Source organism: Mustela putorius, unplaced genomic scaffold, assembly GCF_011764305.1.
Source record: "Mustela putorius furo isolate JIRA1106 unplaced genomic scaffold, ASM1176430v1.1 tig00003870_pilon_pilon_pilon, whole genome shotgun sequence".
Lineage (NCBI taxonomy): Eukaryota > Metazoa > Chordata > Mammalia > Carnivora > Mustelidae > Mustela > Mustela putorius.
In genome coordinates, this window is record NW_025422022.1 from 188323 (window position 1) to 211885 (window position 23563).

Genomic DNA, 23563 nt, shown 5'->3' on the forward strand with positions numbered 1-23563 from the left:
GTCCTTTTGGCAAATGTAGAGGCTCAAACTGCCTCAGGGTTGGCTCTAACCTGACGCCAGAAGTCAGATGATCTAAATTTGTGTCTTTTCTCCTTTTTTAAAGTTATAATTGGTATCAAATGACAACTCAGTATCCTGAATTTATTGGATTAGAGCTATCAGAAAGAATGGGGTTGGCTCAAGTAGCCCAGGTTGAGAGAGTAAGTTCTAGGAAGAGCTATTTTTTAAAAGATTAAAAGTGTTCTATGTAAACATACTATTTTTTGACTTCATGATATTTTCTGGTAATTTTTATCAAGGCAACTTCATGACCAGAAGTGTACATGGCAGGTGTTCCCATTAAAAAGGCAAGAAGAAAACTCCAGAAACCAGTCTGGTAGGAAGTCCCAATGAAGAAATCATTTCAGTAGGATATAAAAGAATGCCCCAAACCAAGGATGAAAAAGAGGAATAGTGTTAAGATATTATTATCTATAAGTATGCCTTTTTTAATCAAAAAATTGCTAGCTATAAGTTTTCACATATTGGAAAGAACAATGTCTCAAAGTGGGATTTGGTATCCATTTCTGACCCTGCAATTTTCCATATGAATTTGTACTAATTTCCTATCTTTTCTGCATCTGGGTAGAGTAACAAGTTCAAGAAAATAATACTTCCATTTGCAAATACCATGTTGGGGGCTAGATGTGCTATTGTTACTAGAGCAGATTCTACTATCTTGTGGATGTTCTCCTTTCCGTTTCTATCAGAAACAAGTTTCAGAAGAGTTTTTATTCATGTGAAATGACAATACTATTCTTTATAATTTTTTCCTAGGACGATCCCAGCTTTCCTGCCCTCTATGTCAGTCATTCAGCCCTCTATGTTTGGATCACTGGACATCTTATAAGATGTTACATTAATTCATTAAATTGATGACATCAAACTGATTGAACAGGACAAGCAAAAAATGACTAGTATTTTGGAGGTGTTGATAAGATATGTGTACTTCCAAAAGTGGGTAAAAAATCATACCAAAATGTTTTTATAGGTCCAGTGGTCAAGATGGTGTTTAGATGTCCCCTCCAAAGTAGCAGATAAAGTGTTATATCTTGCATCTATACCACAAGTAAGGAAGCACCTTGCCTAGTCAGCCTCTTAGGGTTCTGCTGGCCACATTACACACCTAGGATGTGCTCTTGCCCATGTATCAGCTAACATGGAAGGCTGTCAACTTTAAGTGAAGCCTGGAGCAGGAAAGGACTCTTCAGTGGGTCATGCTGCAATCAGTTTTTCCATTGGGACCATGCAATATGGTAACCCTATGATGTCAGTGGTGCCTGTAGGAGTGAATGCTGTGTGAATTTGTGTGAAATCCCAGTGGAGGAGCCAGAATGTCAGCTCAGAATCCTGAAATAGCAGAGAGTTGCACACTTTTTGAGAAAAAAGTTTCCTCAAGTATCATGAGGCTCTGTAAGAGATGGAACACTTGACCATGGGACAAATTCCCATTATTAGCTTGGCTTATCAGACCCACCAAATCATAATATTGGGTGTACCTAATGCCTTTTAGTGGTTACCAGGATTTAGATGTAATTCCCCCAAAAGACAGAACAGTGATGCTTCTCTATTACATGTGAAACATGGGCAGGAAACATTTTTTGAGAAATCTAGTTCTAAAGTAAGACCTAGCATTGGATGGAGATGGTACATCTAGGTTGGAGCCCAAGCTGGGACCAGAGGGCATAAGAAGCTCATGAGCAAGTAGCCCAGACCTACATGTCATCAATTACAGTTGTCTACATCCTCCCCTCAGCTCCTACATATGGCTGATGGGGATCCTATATGACCAGCAGAAGAAAGAGGAAAAAGTCTGAACTCTTTTATAGATGTCCAACTTGGTATGTGGCAGTGAGCTGAAAATGGATAATGGCTGCATTGCAATCACATCAGTTGTGGCCCTGAAGATAGTAGAGAGGAAATCTTTTTAGTGGGCAGAGGTGTAAGTGGTGTACCTGGTCATCCACTTTATGTGAAGGAGAAGCAGCCTGAAGTGGGAATATGTAGTTTTCTGGGAAGTGACAAATGGTTTCATGACTGGTAAGGGGTATGGAAGGAGAAGAAAGGTAAGATCAAAGACAAGCAGGTCTGCAGCAGAGACATGTGGCTGGGAAGTAGACACAAAGAATTAAGATTTTGTATCACACATTGATGACCATCATAAATCAGACCCTCAGAAGTAGACAAATGGGGGCGCCTGGCTGGCTCTGTCATTAAGCATCTGTATTTGGCTCAGGTCGTGATCCCAGGGTTCTGGGATCGGACCCCACATTGGGCTCCCTGCCCAGAGAGAAGCCTGCTTCTCCCTCTTCCACTCTCCCTGCTTGTGTTCCTTCTCTCACAGTCTTTCTCTGTCAGATAAATAAATAAAATCTTAAAAAAAAAATAAAACAAAAAAGAAGTAGACAAATGAATCATTCAATGCAGATCAACCAGCCTTTATTATTAGCTTCTTTAAAATTGGTACAATGGGAGGGAGGGGTCAAGATGGCAGAGAAGTAGCAGGCTGAGGCTACATCAGGTAGCAGGAGATCTGCTAGATAGCTTATCTAAACATTCCAAACACCTACAAATACAATGGGAGATGAAGGAGAAGAAGAAAAGCAATTCTAGAAACAGAAAATCAACCACTTTCTGAAAAGTAGGACTGGCAGAGAAGTGAATCCAAAGCGATGGGAAGATAGATCGCGGGGGGAGGGGCCGGGTTCCAGCAAGCGGCAGAGCAATGGAGCACAAAATCGGGACTTTTAAAAGTCTGTTCCACTGAGGGACATCACTCCAGATGCTAAAACGGTGTGAAGCCCACGTGGGGTCAGCATGGCCCCAGGTCCCGCAGGGTCAAAGAATGATCGGGGGTGTCTGAGTGTTGCAGAGCTTGCAGGTATTAGAATGGGGAAGCTGGCTACAGAGACAGAGCCGAGGAGTGAGCTCTCAGCTCGGGGTTACCTTGAACTGGTCACTGCCTGGGTGAGCTCGAAGCACGACCGGAGGCCAGGGAGATGGGAGTTATGAGGGCATACTGAGGAGTGGGGCCCCAAGCTCTTGGATCCTCTGGGCCAGAGACTGGGAGGCCACCATTTTCATTCCCATCCTCCGGAACTCTACGGAAAGCATTCAGGGAACAAAAGCTCCCGAAAGCAAACCCAAGTGGATTACTCAGCCCAGCCCCTGGTAAGGGTGGTGCAATTCCACCCGGGGCAAAGACACTTGAGAATCCCTACAACAAGCCCCTCCCCCAGAAGATCAACAAGAAATCCAGCCAGGACCAAGTTCACCTACCAAAGAGTGCACATTCAATACCAAAGAGAGCAGCGGAATTCCAGAGGAGGAGAAAGCAAAGCACTGATTTCATGGCTTTCTCCCCATGATTCATTAGTCTTGCAGTTAATTTAATTTGGGGTGTTTTTTTTCAATTTATTTTTCTTCTTCTGCTATTTTTTTTAATATTTACCCTTTTCTTTTTTAACATTTTTAAACTAGTTTATCTAATATATATATATTTCTTTTTTATTTTTTTCTTTATTCATTTTCTTTTTTTAATTGTTTCTTCTTTTTTCTGAACCTCTTTTTATGCCCTTTCTCCCCCCCCACGATTTGGGATCCCTTCTGATTTGGTTAAAGTGTATCTTCCTGGGGTTGTTGCCACCCTTTTAGTATTTTACTTGCTCCTTCATATACTCTTATCTGGACAAAATGACAAGACAGAAAAATTCACCACAAAAAAAGGAACAAGAGGCAGTACCGAAGGCTAGGGACCTAATCAATACAGACATTGGTTATATGTCAGATATAGAGTTCAGAATGGTGATTCTCGAGTTTCTAGCTGGGCTCAAAAAAGGTATAGAAGATATTAGAGAAACCCTCTCAGGAGATAAGTCCTATCTGGAGAAATAAAAGAACTAAAATCTAACCAAGTTGAAATAAAAAAAGCTATAAATGAGGTGCAATAAAAAATGGAGGCTCTCACTGCTAGGATAAATGAGGCAGAAGAAAGAATTAGTGATATAGAAGACCAAATGACAGAGAATAAAGAAGCTGAGCAAAAGAGGGACAAACAGCTACTGGACCACGAGGGGAGAATTCAAGAAATAACTGACACCATAAGATGAAACAACATTAGAATAATTGGGATTCCAGAAGGCGAAGAGAGAGAGAGAGGAAATCTCTCTCTCTATCTCTGGCAAATAAATAAAAAAAATCTTTAAAAAAAAAAAAAAAAGAAGGAATATTGGAGAGAATTATTGGAGAGAATTTCCCTAATGGTAAAGGGAAAAAGCATCAAAATCCAGGAGGTGCAGAGAACCCCCCTCAAAATCAACAAGAATAAGTCCACACCCCATCACCTAATAGTAAAATTTATAAGTCTTAGTGACAAATAGAAAATCCTGAAAGCAGCCTGGGAAAAGAAGTCTGTAACATACAGTGGTAAAAATATTAGATTGGCAGCAGACTTATCCACAGAGACCTGGCAGGCCAGAAAGAGCTGGCATGATATATTCAGAGAACTAAACGAGAAAAACATGCAGCCAAGAATACTATATCCAGCTAAGTTATCATTGAAAATAGAAGGAGAGGGGCACCTGGGTGGCTCAGTGGGTTAATGCCTCTGCCTTCAGCTCAGGTCATGATCTCAGGGTCCCGGGATTGAGCCCCGCATCAGGTTCTCTGCTCAGTGGGGAGCCTGCTTCCTCCTCTCTCTCTGCCTGCCTCTCTGCCTACTTGGATCTCCGTCTGTCAAATAAATAAAATCTTAAAAAAAAAAAAAAAGAAAATAGAAGGAGAGATAAAAAGCTTCCAGGACAAACAAAATCTGAAAGAATTTGCAAAGCAGCTCTACAGGAAATATTGAAAGGGGTCCTCTAAGCAAAGAGAGAGCCTAAAAGTAGTAGATCCGAAAGGAATAGAAACAATATACAGTAACAGTCACCTTACAGGCAATACAAAGGCACTAAATTCATATCTCTCAATAGTTACCCTGAATGCTAATGGGCTAAACACCCCAATCAAAAGACGCAGGATATCAGAATGGATTAAAAAAAACAAAACCCATCTATATGTTGCCTACAAGAAACTCATTTTAGACCCAAAGACACCCCCAGATTTAAAGCGAAGGGTTGGAAAGAAATTTACCATGCTAATGGACATCAGAAGAAAGCAGGGGTGGCAATCCTTATATCAGATCAATTAGATTTTAAGCCAAAGACTATAATGAGAGATGAGGAAGGACACTATCTCATACCCAAAGTATCTGTCCAACAAGAAGATTGGACAATTTAAAATTTAAAATTGTTAAATTTAAAATTTAACAATTTTAAATATCTATGCCCCTAACGTGGGAGCAGCCAACTATATAAACCAATTAATAACAAAATCAAAGAAACACATCAACACTAATACAATAATAGTAGGGGACTTTAACACTCCCCTCACTGAAATGGACAGATCATCCAAGCAAACGATCAACGAGGAAATAAAGGCCTTAAATGACACACTGGACCAGATGGACATCACAGATATATTCAGAACATTTCATCCCAAAGCAACAGAATACACATTCTTCTCTAGTGCACATGGAACATTCTCCAGAATAGATCACACCCTGGGTCACAAATCAGGTCTCAACCAGTATCAAAAGATTGGGATCATTTCCTGCATATTTTTAGACCACAATGCTCTGAAGCTAGAACTCAATCACAAGAAGAAATTTGGAAAGAACCCAAATACATAGAGAATAAACAGCATCCTCTAAAGAATGAATGGGTCAACCAGGAAATTAAAGAAGAATTGAAAAAATTTATGGAAACAAATGATGATGAAAACGCAACAGTTCAAAATCTGTGGGACACAGCAAAGGCAGTCCTGAGAGGAAAATAAATAGTGGTACAAGCCTTTCTCAAGAAACAAAAAAGGTCTCAAGTATACAACCTAACCCTACACCTAAAGGAGCTGGAGAAAGAACAAGAAAGAAACCCTAAACCCAGCAGGAGAAGAGAAATCATAAAGATCAGAGCAGAAATCAATGAAATAGAAACCAAAAAAACATTAGAACAAATCAATGAAACTATGAGCTGGTTCTTTTAAAGAATTAATAAGATTGATAACCCCCTGGCCAGACTTATCAAAAAGAAAAGAGAAAGGACCCAAATAAATAAAATCATGAATAAAAGAGGAGAGATTACAACTAAAACCAAAGAAATACAAACAATTATAAGAACATACTATGAGCAACTCTATGCAAACAAATTTGACAATCTGGAAGAAATGGGTGCATTTCTAGGGACATATAAACTACCACAACTGAACCAGGAAGAAACAGAAAACCTGAACAGACCCATAACCAGTAAGGAGATTGAAACAGTCATCAAAAATCTCCAAACAAGCAAAAGCCCAGGGCCAGACGACTTCCCAGGGGAATTCTACCAAACGTTTAAAGAACTAATTCCTATTCTCCTGAAACTGTTCCAAAAAATAGAAATGGAAGGAAAACTTCCAAACTCATTTGATGAGGCCAGCATCACCTTGATCCCAAAACCAGACAAGGATCCCATCAAAAAAGAGAACTACAGACCAATATCCTTGATGAACACAGATGCGAAAATTCTCACCAAAATACTAGCCAATAGTATTCAACATTACATTAAAAGGATTATTCACCATGACCAAGTGGGATTTATTCCAGGGCTGCAAGGTTGGTTCAACATCCGCAAATCAATCAATGTGATACAATACATTAATAAAAGAAAGAATAAGAACCATATGATACTCTCAATAGATGCTGAAAAAGCATTTGACAAAGTACAACATCCCTTCCTGATCAAAACTCTTCAAAGTGTAGGTATAGAGGACACATACCTCAATATTATCAAAGCCATCTATGAAAAACCCACTGCAAATATCATTCTCAATGGAGAAAAACTGAATGCTTTTTTGCTAAAGTCAGGAACACAGCAGGGATGTCCATTATCACCACTGCTATTCAACATAGTACTAGAAGTCCTAGCCTAAGCAGTCAGACAACAAAAGGAAATTAAAGGCATCCAAATCAGCAAAGAAGAACTCAAACTATCACTTTTTGCAGATGATATGATACTATATGTGGAAAACCCAAAAGAATTCACTCCCAAACTGCTAAAACTTGTACAGGAATTCAGTAAAGTGTCAGAATATAAAATCAATGCACAGAAATCAGTTGCATTTCTCTACACCAACAACAAGACAGAAGAATGAGAAATTAAGGAGTCAATCCCATTTGGGTGCAATTGCACCCCAAACTATAAGATACCTAGGAATAAACTTAACCAAAGAGGCTAAGAATCTATACTCAGAAACTATAAAGTACTCATGAAAGAAATTGAGGAAGACACAAAGAAATGGAAAAATGTTCCATGCTCCTGGATTGGAAGAACAAATACTGTGAAAATATCTATGCTACCTAAAGCAATCTACATATTTAATGCAATTCATATCAAAAAACCATCCTTTTTTTTTTTTCTAAAGAAATGGAACAAATAACCCTAAAATTTATATGGAACCAGAAAAGACCTCGAATAGCCAAAGGAATATTGAAAAAGAAAGCCAATGTTGGTGACATCACAATTCAGGATTTTAAGCTCTATTACAAAGCTGTCATCATCAAGGCAGCATGGTACTGGCACAAAAACAAACAAATAGATCAATGGAACAGAATAGAGAGCCCAGAAATAGACCCTTAACTCTATGGTCAACTAATCTTTAACAAAGCAGGAAAGAATGTCCAATGGAAAAAAGACAGCCTCTTCAATAAATGGTGTTGGGATAATTGGACAGCCACTTGCAGAAAAATGAAATTGAACTATTTCCTTACACCACACATGAAAATAGACTCAAAATGGATGAAGGACTTCAATGTGCGAAAGGAATCCATCAAAATCCTTGAGGAGAACACAGGCAGCAACCTCTTCGACCTCAGCCGCAGCAACATCTTCCTAGGAACATCGCCAAAGGCAAGGGAAACAAGGACAAATATGATATTGGGATTTCATCAAGATCAAAAGCTTTTGCACAGCAAAGGAAACAGTTAACAAAACCAAAAGACAACTGACAGAATGGGAGAAGATATTTGCAAACAACATATAAGATAAAGGGCTAGTATCCAAAATCTATAAAGAACTTAGCAAACTCAACACCCAAAGAACAAATAATCCAATCAAGAAATGGGCAGAGGACATGAACAGACATTTCTGCAAAGAAGACATCTGGATGGCCAACAGACACATGAAAAAGTGCTCCACATCAGTTGGCATCAGGGAAATACAAATCAAAACCACAATGATATATCACCTCACACCAGTCAGAATGGCTAAAATTAACAAGTCAGGAAATGACAGACGCTGGCGAGGATGTGGAGAAAGGGGAACCCTCCTACACTGTTGGTGGGAATGCAAGCTGGTGCGACCACTCTGGAAAACAGCATGGAGGTTCCTCAAAATGTTGAAAATATAACTACCCTATGACCCAGCAATTGCAATACTGGGTATTTACCCTAAAGATACAAACGTAGTGATCCAAAGGGGCACGTGCACCCAAATGTTTATAGCAGCAATGTCTACAACAGCCCAACTATGGAAAGAACCTAGATGTCCATCTACAGATGAATGAATAAAGAAGATGTGGTATATATACACAATGGAATACTATGCAGCCATCAAAAGAAATGAAATCTTGCCATCTGCGATGACATGGATGGAACTAGAGGGTATCAAGCTTAGCGAAATAAGTCAATCAGAGAAAGACAACTATCATATGATCTCCCTGATAGTGAGGAAGTGGAGATGCAACATAGGAGTTTAATGGGGTAGGAGAAGAATGAATGAAACAAGATGGGATTGGGAGGGGGACAAACCACAAGTGACTCTTAATCTCACAAAACAAACTGAGGGTTGCTGGGGGTAGAGGGTTTGGGAAAGGGGGTGGGGTTATGGACATTGGGGAGGGTATGTGCTATGGTGAGTGCGGTGAAGTGTGTAAACCTGGCGATTCACAGACCTGCACCCCTGGGGATAAAAATACATTATATGTTTATAAAAAATAAAAAATTTAAAAATTTAAAAATAAAATTTTTTAAAAACCAAAAAAAAAAAAAAAAAGTTGGCACAATGGCCACATGGGGCTTAAGGGCTTAAATTTTCACCTAACAAAGCCTAGTGAAAGAGCTTCTAAAGCCATACTAACCCAGCTTTGCTACTCAGTGGCTCTTTGCCTTTAGGGGGTATTGTTTAACTCCCTATGCTTAGTTCCTTTTTATGAAAACTAGGTATACCACCCAAGTTACGTTAGGCGGTAGATAGTATACAAGGTATTTGAACCTTGGAATTTAAAATAAAGAATCTTTCATTTGGTATAAAGTATGTAACTCTCAAGATAAAAAGAGAACAATAAGATATTGTGGAGAGGGTAAATTCAAGAAGCATCTACCACCCCCAGAATTAGAGTAATAAGAGGCAAAGTTTGGAATAGTTAACTTTAGAAGTTGGGAGGAAAGGTCTTGTGTTAGTCTGCAAGGACCATTATAATAGAGCACCACAGACTGGGTGACTTGAACAACAGAAATTTACTTTGTCTCAGTTCTCAGTCTGGAAGTCCAAGATCAATATGTTAGTAGGGTTTGTTCCTTCTGGAGGCTACAAGGGAAACTGTTCCAGAAGTTTCCCCTAGCTTCTGGTGATTTGTTGACAATCTTTGATATTTTTTGGCTTATCGAAACATCACCCCAATATATGCCTTCATCTTCACATGGTGCCCTGTCTTTGTACATGTTTGTGTTCAAATTTCTTCTTTTTATAAGGACATGAGTCATATTGGATTAGGACCCATCTTAATGACCCTATCTTAACTAATTACCTCCACAATGACCCTATTTCTAAATTAAGTCACATTCTGAAGTACTGGAGGAGGTCAGACTTCAACATATGAATTTTTCAAGGGAGACACAATTTAGCCCAAAACATGTCCTGCAGAGTCAAAACAGACCTCTGAATAGGGTGTGCTTTTGGCTAGTGCTAGCATCTTTGGATCAGAGGAGGGATCCTTTGGCCTCGACACAGACCTCTGAGGAGGGGACACTATCGGTCTGGTGCCAGTGGCTCAGAGGAGATGCAATGATGCTGATCTAAGTGTAAGAAAAACTTCAAATTTGATTCATCCACTGATTCAAGAAGAAACAATAGCTCCTGGATTGAAGAAATGTTATTAGAGTGACCCCGAAAGGAATTGTGAGCAGACAGGAAACCACCAGGAAGGAGCAAATTATACTTCCTGTTCTATCTTTCCTGTCTCTTGCTCCAGTGGGCAGAGCCAAACACGGAGTTGGAAAAACAGACATCTGGTTTTGGAGCCCCTGCCCCAGCAGAGGATAGGAGGAGAGCTTGGTGGTGAGATCCAATAATATAACCTACCCCATAGTTCACTTACCATCCAGACATACCCTGCTGCTATTTGAAATTCCACACTACATCAAAACACCTCTAAATATTTCCACCTAAGATCAACTATCTTTGGAACAAAGATGTACTTACCCTCTCCCCAAAATGAAGAAAAGCAACACTCATTGCACCTGTCTTTGGGAGGTAGTCATGTTGTCTGTCTCTAGGCTATGCTAAGTATTCCTCAAATTCAGCAACAATCTCATGTAAGTGTTCTGTCACTCAAAGACTAGACTAAACTTCCCTCACATCAAAAGGTGTATAAAAAATAAGTGGTAGCAGAGTCAAGAAGAATAAAAAATTAGTATATATGCATATATTTTGCATAAATATACAAAAAATATGTATAGGTGTTACTATCCATGTTGTTGTACCTAATCATGAAACCATACTTGATATATTTCTAAGCACCTACATTGATACATAACTCACATATGATAAAATTTATCCATTTAAAGTATACAATTCAATGGCTTTTTTTTTTTTAATTTTTTTATTTTTTATAAACATATATTTTTATCCCCAGGGGTACAGGTCTGTGAATCACCAGGTTTACACACTTCACAGCACTCACCAAATCACATACCCTCCCCAATGTCCACAATCCCACCCCCTTCTCCCAAACCCCCTCCCCCCGGCAACCCTCAGTTTGTTTTGTGAGATTAAGAGTCACTTATGGTTTGTCTCCCTCCCAATCCCATCTTGTTTCATTGATTCTTCTTCTACCCACTTAAGCCTCCATGTTGCATCACCACTTCCTCATATCAGGGAGATCATATGATAGTTGTCTTTCTCTGCTTGACTTATTTCGCTAAGCATGATACGCTCTAGTTCCATCCATGTTGTTGCAAATGGCAAGATTTCATTTCTTTTGATGGCTGCATAGTATTCCATTGTCTTTTTATTCAGAGTTGTGTATATTCACAGAATTGTGTAACCATCACGGTAAATATTTTAATCACTCCCTCCAAAAAACCCTGTACCCACAAGCAGTCACTCCCCATTCACCCTTCTCCTAGTCTTTGGCAACCATGAGTCTACTTTCTGGCTATTTTGAAAGTTTGTATGTCATATTAATGATATAATACAATATGTGGTCTTTTATGTCTAGCTTTTTTCACCTAGCATAATGTTTTAAGGCTCTTGATTTTTTTCAATAGTTGATATTTATAATAGGTTAATAACTGGCATAGTGAGTAATAGTAATACTTATTCTGTAGAGTTGTTACAAGAATTACACATAAAATTCTTAAGATAATTCTTGACAGAGGTAGCACTTAATAAATTAAACCCATTGTTGGTTGTTTCATTTGATGCAGAAATATTTATGGAGATGAACAATATTATATGCTGGTCTTACTGAAAAAAATCATCAAAAAATTTTTGAAATGTGAGAATTTTCAGAAGAGAAAGTAGTGATTACCAATATACTTGGGGTGAATTGAGATTTTTCTTTTGTTGCTTCTGGATAGGTCCCAAGTTTCATTATGTACTGTCTAGGTCAGCCATAGCATAAGGTCAACAGGCAGCTTTTATACTCACAATGTTCTTCTGAAATGTAGGAAAACACTTTGAGTTATTGTATTCTTATATTTCACATCAAAACTCGGGTCCCTCAAATGTGTGTTCTATATATTGAAACTAAAATGTGTATTATATGTATGTTTTGTGGGTTTTTCTCTCCAAATAAACTTATTTGGCTATCCAAGTCTTTGTAATACCAATATTAGAGAGTTGAAGGTGTTGTTCAAAGTACTTTCATGGAGAAGGAACTTAGGCTAGAATTCATCTAAATATCCCTACTTTTCATACTCTGGATGCTCTACTGCCAACTTGGGAGTAGTGCCAAGCACTGCCAACGTGGGAGAATTCCTCATTTCCCATACAAGAATTCCCAGCCCTTAATAGGGGCTCCCCAAAGACTGAGTCAGCTAGAACACTTAAGGCAAGGATACTAGCTGTGGGATCTTGGGGATAAAAACTAACCTTCCTCAAGTGAGACTGAGATGAGCTCAGGCCTGAGGCAAAGCCAGGACCATTCTGAAGCCAGCATCCTTGTTAAGTTCTTGATGGATGACCTGTGGCCAGAGAGGTGAGACTGACCTCCCATGCCCCACACTGTGGTAATGGTTATGTGTGGACCAGGCACAGCATGACTTTCACCTGGCCCACAAATGCAGATGGCTGTCTGGACTCCTGAGTCTTGCTTTTTGGAAAGCCAGGGCACCCAGGAAGAAATGTGGTACCCTCAGATGTGTGGGAAGAAACACAACTGGTTTCCCTAGCAACCATTTCCTTTATTGTAGCTCAGCAGTGAAGACTTAAGGACAGTTCTCTTTGTGTATAGTTTATCATTAAAATTCTTTTAATAAATACTTTAACAATATTGTCTGAAATACCTCTCTTTAATGTAATAACTATTTAGATTTAGTATAGGGAGTTTATTTCATTTTTATAAAAACACTATTTCTGGGTATTTAAAAGAATTACTTTGGGGAATTATTGTTTAATGAGTACAGAGTTCCAGTTTGGGAAGATAAAGTTCTGGAGATGAATGATGGTGATTGTTGAACAGTAATGTGAATGTACTCAGTGCTGTTGGATTGTACACTTAAAATGGATAAAAGAGTGAATTTTTATGTTATATATATGTTTTTTAAAAAGAATTAAATAAGGGCATTGAGTCAGACTTGGGCACAAATGATTGCTCCATTTGCTAAATTACTTACACTTTTAATAGACACATAGATCAATAGAACAGAACAGAAAATCCAGAAATGAACCCACAACTCTATGGTCAATTAATCTTTAACAAATCAGAAAAGAATATCCAATGAGAAAAACTCTCTTCAACAAATGATGTTGGGAAAACTGGACAGTAACATGTAAATGAATGAAACTGGACCACTTTCTTACACTGGACACAAAAATAAATTCAAAATGGATGAAAGACTTAATGTGAGACAGGAAACCATCAAAATCCTAGAGAAGAACACAGGAAATAACCTCTTTGATGTCAGCTGTAGCAACTTCTTACTAGACATGTCTCCAGAGGCAAGGGAAACAAAAGCAAAATGAACTATTGGGAACTCATCAAAATGAAAGTTTTCTGCACAGCAAAAAAAAAAAAAAAAAAACTATCAAAATTAAAATTCAACCTACAGAATGAGAAAAAAAATATTTGCAATTACATATATAATAAAGAGTTAGTGTCCAAAGTCTATAAAGAACTTATAAAACTCAACACCCCCAAAACAAATAATCCAATTAAAAATGGGCAGAAGGCATGAACAGACATTTCTTCAAAGAAGATATCCAGATGGCCAACAGATACATGAAAAGAGGCTCATCATCACTGATCATCAGGGAAATACAAATTAATATCACAATGAGGTAACATCTCACACCTGTCAGAATGGCTAAAATCAACAACACAAGAAACAACAGGGGATGTTGAGAAAGGGGAACTCTTTTGCACTGTTGGTGGGAATGCAAACTGGTGCAGCCACTGTGGAAAACAGTATGGAAGTTCCTCAAAAAGTTACAAATAGAACTTCCTTATGATCAAGCAACTGCACTATGAGGTATTTACCCAACTAATACAAAAATACTAATTCAAATATGCAAACAATGAATCTTGGAACACTGCATCAAAAACTAATGAAGTATTGTATGGTGACTAATATAACACAATTAAAAAATAATAATAAAATAATTTAGGAAAAAAAATACTAATTCAAAGGGACATTTGTACCTCAATGTTTATACCAGTGATATTTACAATAGGCAAATTATGGAAACAGCCCAAGTGTCCAACAATTAATAAATGAATAAAGAAGATGTATATATATACTGAAATATTACTCAGCAATCAAAAAGAATGAGCTCTTGTCATTTGCAATGATGTGGATAGAGCTAGAGAGCATTATGCTAAGTGAAATAAGTCAGAAAAAGACAAATACCCTATGATCTCATTCATATGTGTAATTTAAGAAACAAAACAAATGAACAAAGGGGGAAAAAAAAGGAGAGAGGGAAACACATCAAAAGACTCTTAACTACAGAGAACAAACTGATGGTTAGTTACCATAGGGGAGGTGGGGTTTGGGGGATGGTGAAATAGTTGATGGGGATGAAGGAGGGCACTTGTTATATTGAGAACCAGGTGTTGTATGAAAGTGTTGAATCTCAATATTGTGCAGCTGAAACTAATATTACCCTGTATGTTAACTAAAATAAATAAACAGACCAACAAATAAGTCAATAATTAAGTAAGGACATTGAGTCAGACTTGGGCAAAAATGATTTCTCCTTTTACTAAATTACTTACTCTTTCAAAGACCATTTCCATATTTGTAAAATGAAATAATAGTTCTTCCCTCATCAGATTGTTGCCAGGCTTAAGTGAGAAATGCACAGCAATAAACACAATCTCTGGCACACAGGTAAACTCAGTGTTGCTCTAGAGGAGCAGCCACTCAGCCATGCTCCTAGCTAATGTGTCTCTCCCTCTGGGCACTGGTTTTCATCTCCTCTTGCTTACTCAAGTGAATCACTCCAACACCAAGCCTCTCTTTCTGGAATCATCATATTTTTCTGCTTTACTGGATCATTCACATCAGTGTTCAAACATGCCTTTATCTCTCCTAACAACAGCAATGACAAAAACGTTCTCTGGACTCCATTTCTTCTACCAGACACTGTTCTATTTTTCTGCTCCATTTTGCAAGAAAACCTCTCAGAAATGTTGCCTACACATGCTGTTTCTACTTCTCCCCTCATTGCCTCTTAAGCCTCTCTGATTTGGCTTTTGTTGTCATAGAACATGCTCCTGTAATGTTCACCAATTATGTCCATGTTGTTAACTCCAACATGGGAATTCCTGGTCCTATTAACTAATCCTTCCCATGACCCAACTGATGACTCCCTCCTCTTTGATATACTTTCTGCCTTAGACACCAAGATTCTCCAGGCTTTCTCCTCCATTAGCTGGCCACTAATTCTCGTCTCCTTTGCAGGTTCTCCTTTCCTTTGGGACTCTCAATGCTGGCATAGCATTCTGAGGCTTCTCTGTGGTCCTCTTCTACATTTACATTCACCCTGGGTGATCTGATGACTGAGATTCTGTCTGTATGCAGGTGATTCCCAAGTGTCTAACTCCAGCCCAGCTCTCTCCCCTAATGCGAGACTCCTATATCTAGCACCTCCCTCTGAATTTCTGGTAGATAGAGCACATTTAGTATATCAGAAACTGAACTCCACAGTGAGTCTTCCCCATCTTCCTAAATGGCAACCCTGACCTTTCAGACGCTAGTGTCAAAAAACTGAGGTGTTTTTCTTGCCTCTCCTGATAGACATACTCTTGAAAGAAGCTATTATGGTTCTGTCTCCCCTTCAAGATATAACTGGGATCTGGCCACTCCTCGCTATTTTGAGCCACCAAATGCTTTCTTTCCTAGACCCTACAATTGGCCTCCTGCCAGGTGTCCCTGAAGTCACAACTGCCTCCATAGTCTATGACCATTACAGTGGCCACAGCCATCTTTTCAGGATGCAACTCATATCAGACCACTTCTCTGCTTAAATCTTGTTCCCAGTCCTTGCAAATGTCTTCAAGGCCCAGATATGATCTGCCTCCACCCAAGTACCTCCCCCACCTACCTCCTTTTCCACCTATCTTACCAGGACCAGCTTGTTGGCTTTTTTGCCTCTCCTCAACTTCCCAGACATACTCCATCCTCAGGGCCTCTGCCTGGAGTGCTCTTCCACCCACAATCCATGTCACTAAAGCTTCTACCTTCTTCCAAGTTTTGATCCAATGTCACCTCAAGATGTGTTTCGCCTACTCTACACACGATCTTCAGATAACATTGGCTTACCTTCAGTAAGGTAACTTACAAGTTACTATTCTCAGTCTGCCTTCCTCCCAGTAGAGTGTAAGCTCCTTCGTTGTAGGGATTCTCCTCAATTTTTTAATGATTTTTTTTATATGCAGGAATAGGGTCTGGCCCATAGTGAATGCTCCAAAAATACATGACAGTGAATGAGTGAATAAAAACAGAGCTATTGTAATAGTTTTTGGTCTCTGGTAATCTTTATGTATCTCCTCATTTTGTGGTATTTCATATAATTTATATATGTGTGTGTGTTTATATTGCTATAACAAAATCTTTATTAATTTAATGTACACATAATATTTTATATCAATAGTGAACCAGCTTTTTCTGTGAAGGGTCAGATAGCAAATATTTTCGGCTTTGGAGGTCACATTTGTCTCATAGCTTGTGAGCTATTTAAAAACATATATAGATTTATATGTTATGGTTAACATATAATGATTACTCCATCATTGGACATATGAACTATTTGCTGTTTTTCACTATTACATATTTATGGTTCACACTTATTTGTCTATTATATTTACTTCACATTTTTTCCTATTTCATTGTTTTCCTTTTTTCCCCTTTTCTTTATTATTTCTTCAACTGATTAAGAAGTAAAAGAATGGTGGACATTGGGGAGGGTATGTGATTTGGTGAGTGCTGTGAAGTGTGTAAACCTGGTGATTCACAGACCTGTACCCCTGGGGATAAAAATATATGTTTATAAAAAATAAAAAATTTAAAAAAAAAGAAGTAAAAGAATGGTTTCTATAACATTATAGCATGTTATTTGACCGTTTAAAAATTCTTTTGTTAATTTTTTACAATATAAAAATCAAGAATACCCATTATACAGAAAAATTCAAAGAAAAAGTACAAATCACAAGAAGAAGTAGAACTCAAGAGTAACCATTAGTAATGTTTTATGGACTTTTTCCAATCATTTTTTCTCGATGTGTATGTGTATGTATAATTTTAAGAAATCCACAAAATCTGCATAATGTTATATATATATATATAATTTTTAGTCTTGAATTTCCCCCTTCATAAGAGCCTTTTCTAATAGCACTAATGTTTTCCCATAATACTATTTAGATGGATGCAAGATATAACATTCTATAATAATTTATTACTGTTAACACCTATTGAAGCTGCTTTTGTGTTTTCAGCAATCTTTTTCTGAGTTTCCAACTACTTTTTATGATCAAATCCTGGAAGGGGAATTGTGTTTTGGGGGTCTCTTTTTGACAAATACTTTTGCAGTGAGGTTAGACTAACACACAGTTCGCTGAAACAGTGCCAGGCAGGGTATACTTCGCTACATACCCAGCAACCTTAAGTAGGAGGAAGAATTGATCCTGTGCAGGTAGTGACACACAAGTTTGTTTTAAAAGTGCCAGACTTGCTAGATAAGTCCTGTATCTTCTCTTGTCTTTTATCTGCATCATAGTGTTTCAAAGCACATCGTTTGAGTCAAACAAACATTGGTTTAAATCTTGGTTCAGACACTTAATACTATGACCATAGCCAAGTTATTGACCCAGTTTCCTTGCTTGCTAAACAGAGATAATGACCCACTTCAGGGGCTGCTGCTAGAATCAAAGGATGTAATGTAGGTACAGTGCACAGAAGTGTTCTTAGAGATTTTTTAATGAGTGTTAGCTAATCTTAATTTAATTAATTCTCTGCTTTGTTTAAGGCACGTACACATACTCCTTTTTAATTTTTTAAATTTCAGACTTGTTTGATGACTTTTCTGAGATCCTGAAATTTTCTTCTTGAGAAAGCTTTATTTACTTTCAGGTAATTTTTCCCTTTTGGCATTATCCTTAGAGATTACCTCATTGAACCTTAATAATCAGGGATTTATTTAAGATCATTTTACTCATATTTTCTGACTGATAATGGAGAAGATGTTCCTATTCATGGAGGCTCTGCCCAGAGATCTGTGAACTGGGCAGTATCAGCTACCACCTTGGGGGAGAGAGAGTGAACGAACAGGCAGTTTTAACTGGGCAGGTAGAGGGTTTCATGGGGTCACTTAGGGGCACTAAGCCCTCCTGCAAAGCTCCAGTGCCTCTCAGGGGAGTTTGATGGCAAGTTGGAGAATACTGCAGAGACCGTTCCGAGAGAGAGAAAGAACAAACCTGAGGGACACAGGAGAAGGTTGGGGGCCAAGACCCTCTGGATCTCAAACCAAAAATACTTCCCACTCAGGAGTCATAGCAACTAGGAGGATCACTAAAACGCATGTCCCTCTGGTAGAGCATTCACTTCTGTTGATCTTCCTTTCTCTTCACTGAACTTCTCTTAAATATATCGTGGCCAGAAAGCCTGGATGGTAGAGACTTTTTTTTTTTTCTATCCTATGTGTTTCTCCAACTGGCTATCTTTTGTGTTTCTGGGTGGGAAGGGGTTTGGGCCAACGACATATGATGAACTCTCTTGACCTTCATGCTAAAGGCAATTCTAACACCAGCTGAAAGGTTAAACTTCCAGCCATAGGCTGAGCGGTTTCCCTCAAATTCACATGTTGATGCCCTAACCCCCCATACCTCAAAATGTGACTGCATTTGGACATAGAGTCTCTAAGGAGGTAATTAAGTAAAAGGAGGTCTTATGGGTGGGCTCTAATCCAATCTGACTGGTGTCCTTATAAGAGAGGAAATTAAACCACAGGCAGGTACACAGGGAGAACACAACCATCCACACACCAGGGGGAGAGGTCTGAAGAGATCCCTCCCTCATAGCCCTCAGAAGTAACCAACATTTCAACATCTTGGTCTTGGAATTCTAGTCTCCAGAACTGTGAGACAATAAATTTCTGTTATTTAAACCCCGGTCTGTAGTCTTTGTTTAGCAGCCCTAGCAAACTAATACTTGTACCATATTCTGTCTTCCTGGGATTACTGCAATAGCATATTCCTCATTTCTCAGCTGTTATTTTGCTGCCCAGAAGCCAGAGTAATGGTTTTAAGTGTGAATCTCAGCATACCACTCTTCAGCTTTTGTTCCTTTAGTGGTTTTTCAGATGAAGACCCAAACCCTCATGGTCTTCCAGGTTTCTGCCTACTTCTACAGGTTCTTCTTACGCCTCTCTCCTCTTTCTCCTTTGTTCCCTCTGTTACTCTTTAAATGCCGCTTGTTCCTTTCCCCTGAGGACCTTTGCTTATGCTGGTCTCTTCGTCCCTTAGCTAACTGTGTTTTGGTTTCTACCCATCCTTCTCATTCTACCTCAAAACATCTTTTCCTCAGAGAAGCTTTCTCCTGTTTTATGATCATATAACTCCTTGAGCAGCTATTTCATGTCATATAACATAATTGTAATTACTATAAATAATAGATTGTGGAATTAATCATCCCATATCTGTTTTCCTCACAGAACCAGTACTGTTTAGAACTTTCAGCACTTTTGAAGTTTCTATCATCTGTATTAACACTGTCATGACTAGCCACATGTGGCTATTGAGTAATTGAAATGTGGCTAGTCCATATGTGATTTTCATTAATTTAAAATTTAAAATCAAATAGCCATACGCCTGGCCACCACTATGTTGGAAGCACAGCTATGGGCTGCCAACTCCACAATGGTGGATGGCAATCTTTCTCTCACTGCCATGTCTGGGATTATGCCTTCCCATTCAATTACCTGTAAATAAATGAATTTAACTAACCTAGTTTTGACCAAAGAGTTTACATATTTCAAACTAAATGTCCTGCATAAAAAGTATTGCTCTGACTTGCTTCACATACTCAGCAGGACAAACTACTCTCATTCTTCCCATCACCCTTTCCCTGTCTAGAAGAGAAATTTGGGTCAATGGTGAGCAACTTTTCAAGGTGTACTATGTATGGGGCAGGAGGTGGAAGGTTGGGGGAACCAGGTGGTGGGTATTAGAGAGGGTGCGGATCGAATGGAGCACTGGGTGTTGTGCAAAAACAATATATATAGCAAAAAAAAAAAAAAAAAAAAAAAAAAAAAAAAAAAAAAAAAAAAAACAATGAATACTGTTATGCTGAAAAGAAATAAAAAAATTTTTTTTTAAATCACCTATTTCAAAAAAAAAAAAAATCACTTCCCATGTAGCACTTTGGTATGGATCACATGTACAGGTGGTTTTTAGAAAATAAGAACAAGAATGGAGTTATTAATCTGATAGAGGCCAAATGAAAATTTAAAAAGCAAGGTGAAAACTAAACAGAGCTAATAAAATTCTTCAAAGAAAAAGGCAAATATTTTGGGTTTAAATGAAAGGCAAAAACAAAACAAAACCCCACCAAAAAACGAGTTTGAAATAGCAGGACTAAGTTAATTCAGGTACGCAGAGACAACCTCAAGCAGACAAATTGCTCAGGCTTAAAAATAGGTATCCCAACAGAACTGGGTACATAATCTCTATAAAGAAAGAGCTAACTTCTAATTAGCTTACCAGACAAAATTCAGGACACTCGGTTAAATTTGAATTTCAGATAAAGAATTAATAGCTTATCTGAAATTCAACCTTATCAGAAAATAAACTTCATTTGTTATATTTTCATTTATTAAGGCGTACAGCCCTGTTTCAAATACTTGGGAATAAAACAGCCATAGAAGAGGAAATTGTTCCAAATCAGAGTATATATGTCCTACCTTACAGTTCGATAGTCAGAAATGATGGAGAGTCTTTCTTCTTCCTTGACTCCCCTTTTCCTTTGCTAGAAGCCCCATCTTCTTCTCTTGATTACTTTTGCAAATAGCTAGACCCAGTCTTAGCATTTTTCAGAATTTTATTTCTGTGCTAAAGTATGATTCTTTTGATCTGAGTGTTTCTGTTCTTTGAAAAGCAGCAGAAAAAAAAGGTGATAGCCATAGACCCCAAGAGCTCCTAAGGATAAAAAGTTCATTTTAATAAGCTTTATAGCCTCAGAGTCTAGCACAGTGCCTGGCCCAGAGCTTTAAGCAATTGATGCTTTCTTTTACTTTATATATGTTACAATTTCATTTACACTGGATGTAGAGAGGGACTGAATTGTCACCAACATGACCATATGTGATTCATCTTTTTATTCCATTGTTTTTCACAGTGCCTCAAACATAAGAGGATCTCAATAAGTGAACATTGAACTAAACTCAACTATTTAAGGCTATGTGATTCCTTCCTACTAGGGTAAGTGTTTCTTGAGAACCATTTTTTTATTATTTAGCATATCATGGAAATTTGGCTTTGTTAAACACCTCATAACCACAATTATTATTTTATTACTTTTTTATTCCTTTGGGTTTCTTGTTCACGGTACACAGTGCTCTCTAGTGTGACAGATCTTGGCATTAGTAATTCCAAACCTCAGCTCTCTCTCATCATCTAGCCCAGTGTAATGACAAGAGTACTTGAGATTCTGGCTGAGTAAAGAAAGTGGATGTAAGTGAAGCAGACAAGGTAGAAATGAACAGAGTGACATCTGGAGAGGAGCATAGCCAGAACTCAAATCTAGCCTGTGTCCAGCTGACCTCCCCTCTCATTGATTACCACTCTCCTCCAGATGACCCAGATGATGGACCATGGGACTTTTCACCCAGGCTGGTTAGAGTCTGTCCCCAGTCAACCTCCAGCCCCTCCAGGTAGGCAACACCAAGGCATACTCATCAACAATTTTCCCTAGCACTGTGGCTAAGTTTGGGTCTGATTTCGCATCCCCCAAATTATGCAATGTGTGAACTCTCAAATAATCTTTTAAAATCTTTAATTTCTTTGAATTTTTTGCACAAAATTCACATATAAGAATTCTAGTTTGGCCACAACCTTTTTAATTAAATTAAATATAGAAGGCAAATGAGACTACTAGTCATCCAGGTGGTAAAATGTTTGGATTTAATTTATGCACACTTTTTCCTGGATCTCTAAGATAGATTTTATGGTTTTAATCAAAAGTATAAGCTTTCAGAGTAATGCTAAGAGATGGTCCATTGAACTGTATTCTTAGAATATGAAAGACATCCAATCATTCTACAATCTCTACATTATAAACTTTTATGTCTCGACTATAGTTAATTTTCCATCACCCAAACTCTTGGCTGGACTTTCACATTTTCTCAATAATGACTTCTCTTCCTTGGCTTGTCATGTTAAATTTAGCAGAAACTGGGATGCTAATCACCTCTGCCCTAGTTCCTCCTCTATTAGGTCATTTCTGATGCTATCTTGGACTTCTTTTATCTTGTTGTGGGTCTCCCCATCACTGTGTTCCATGTTCATAAGAAAATGTTTTTTGGCTATCCACTTAGGCAGACCTATCAGACCTTTTAGGTAAACTTACCTACATCTGGAATCTAAACCATTGGCTGCAGGATATAAGCCTTAGTGCTCCTGCATTAACAATGGAGAGTGGAGTGTGGTATTTATTAAAATGCTTGTTGAGATGCCTCACACATGAATGTTTTTTAAGTGGGAAGTAGAAATGTTCCTTGTGTATAAAGAGCTATAGCTTCAGTGAAAGGTAGAAAGAGAGAAGCTTTCCCCCCTTCTCTCCTACACCCACCACAATTATGTCTTTTGGGGCTTAGCAAAATAATTGCATGGAGCAGGAAGAAATAAGGTGGAGACAAAGTGCAAAGATTTTCAGATTTTATCAGTTAACAGACCACATAAAAATATTCCAGAGATTATTATTCCTGTAGACAGTAAGTGGTGAAAATGTGGTGTGAAGCTGCTATCTCATACTCAAGACATAGCTTCATCTGCTCTTTGCTTACCTCCCCTACCTTGTCTCTTACAGACCCGCCTGCCCCACACTAAAAGCTACACTCATACCAAAATAATCTCACCTTAAGCCTTTGACTACCTCTCCTCTATCTCAAACACCATCACTTCTTCTACACATTGCCTGGCTATTCATATTCACCCTTCAGGTCTCAGCTTAGGTGTCACTCCAGCGGGAAGCCTTCCTTTAACCTCCATGGGTAAGGAGAACCTCCTGTGTGTCCCATCAGTGCTCTGTGCTTACTTCTACTTTTGTCTGACATATTATTTTGAAGTAGTCAGTTTATCTGTCCACTTTGGGACTACCCTCACTGTTCTCTCTCTCTCTCTCTCTCTCTCTCTCACACACACACACACACTTATATGATTACACCAAGACACACATATGCACCAGGACAAACATGCCTATTAGATACACACGTGTGAACATACAGGTATACCCAGC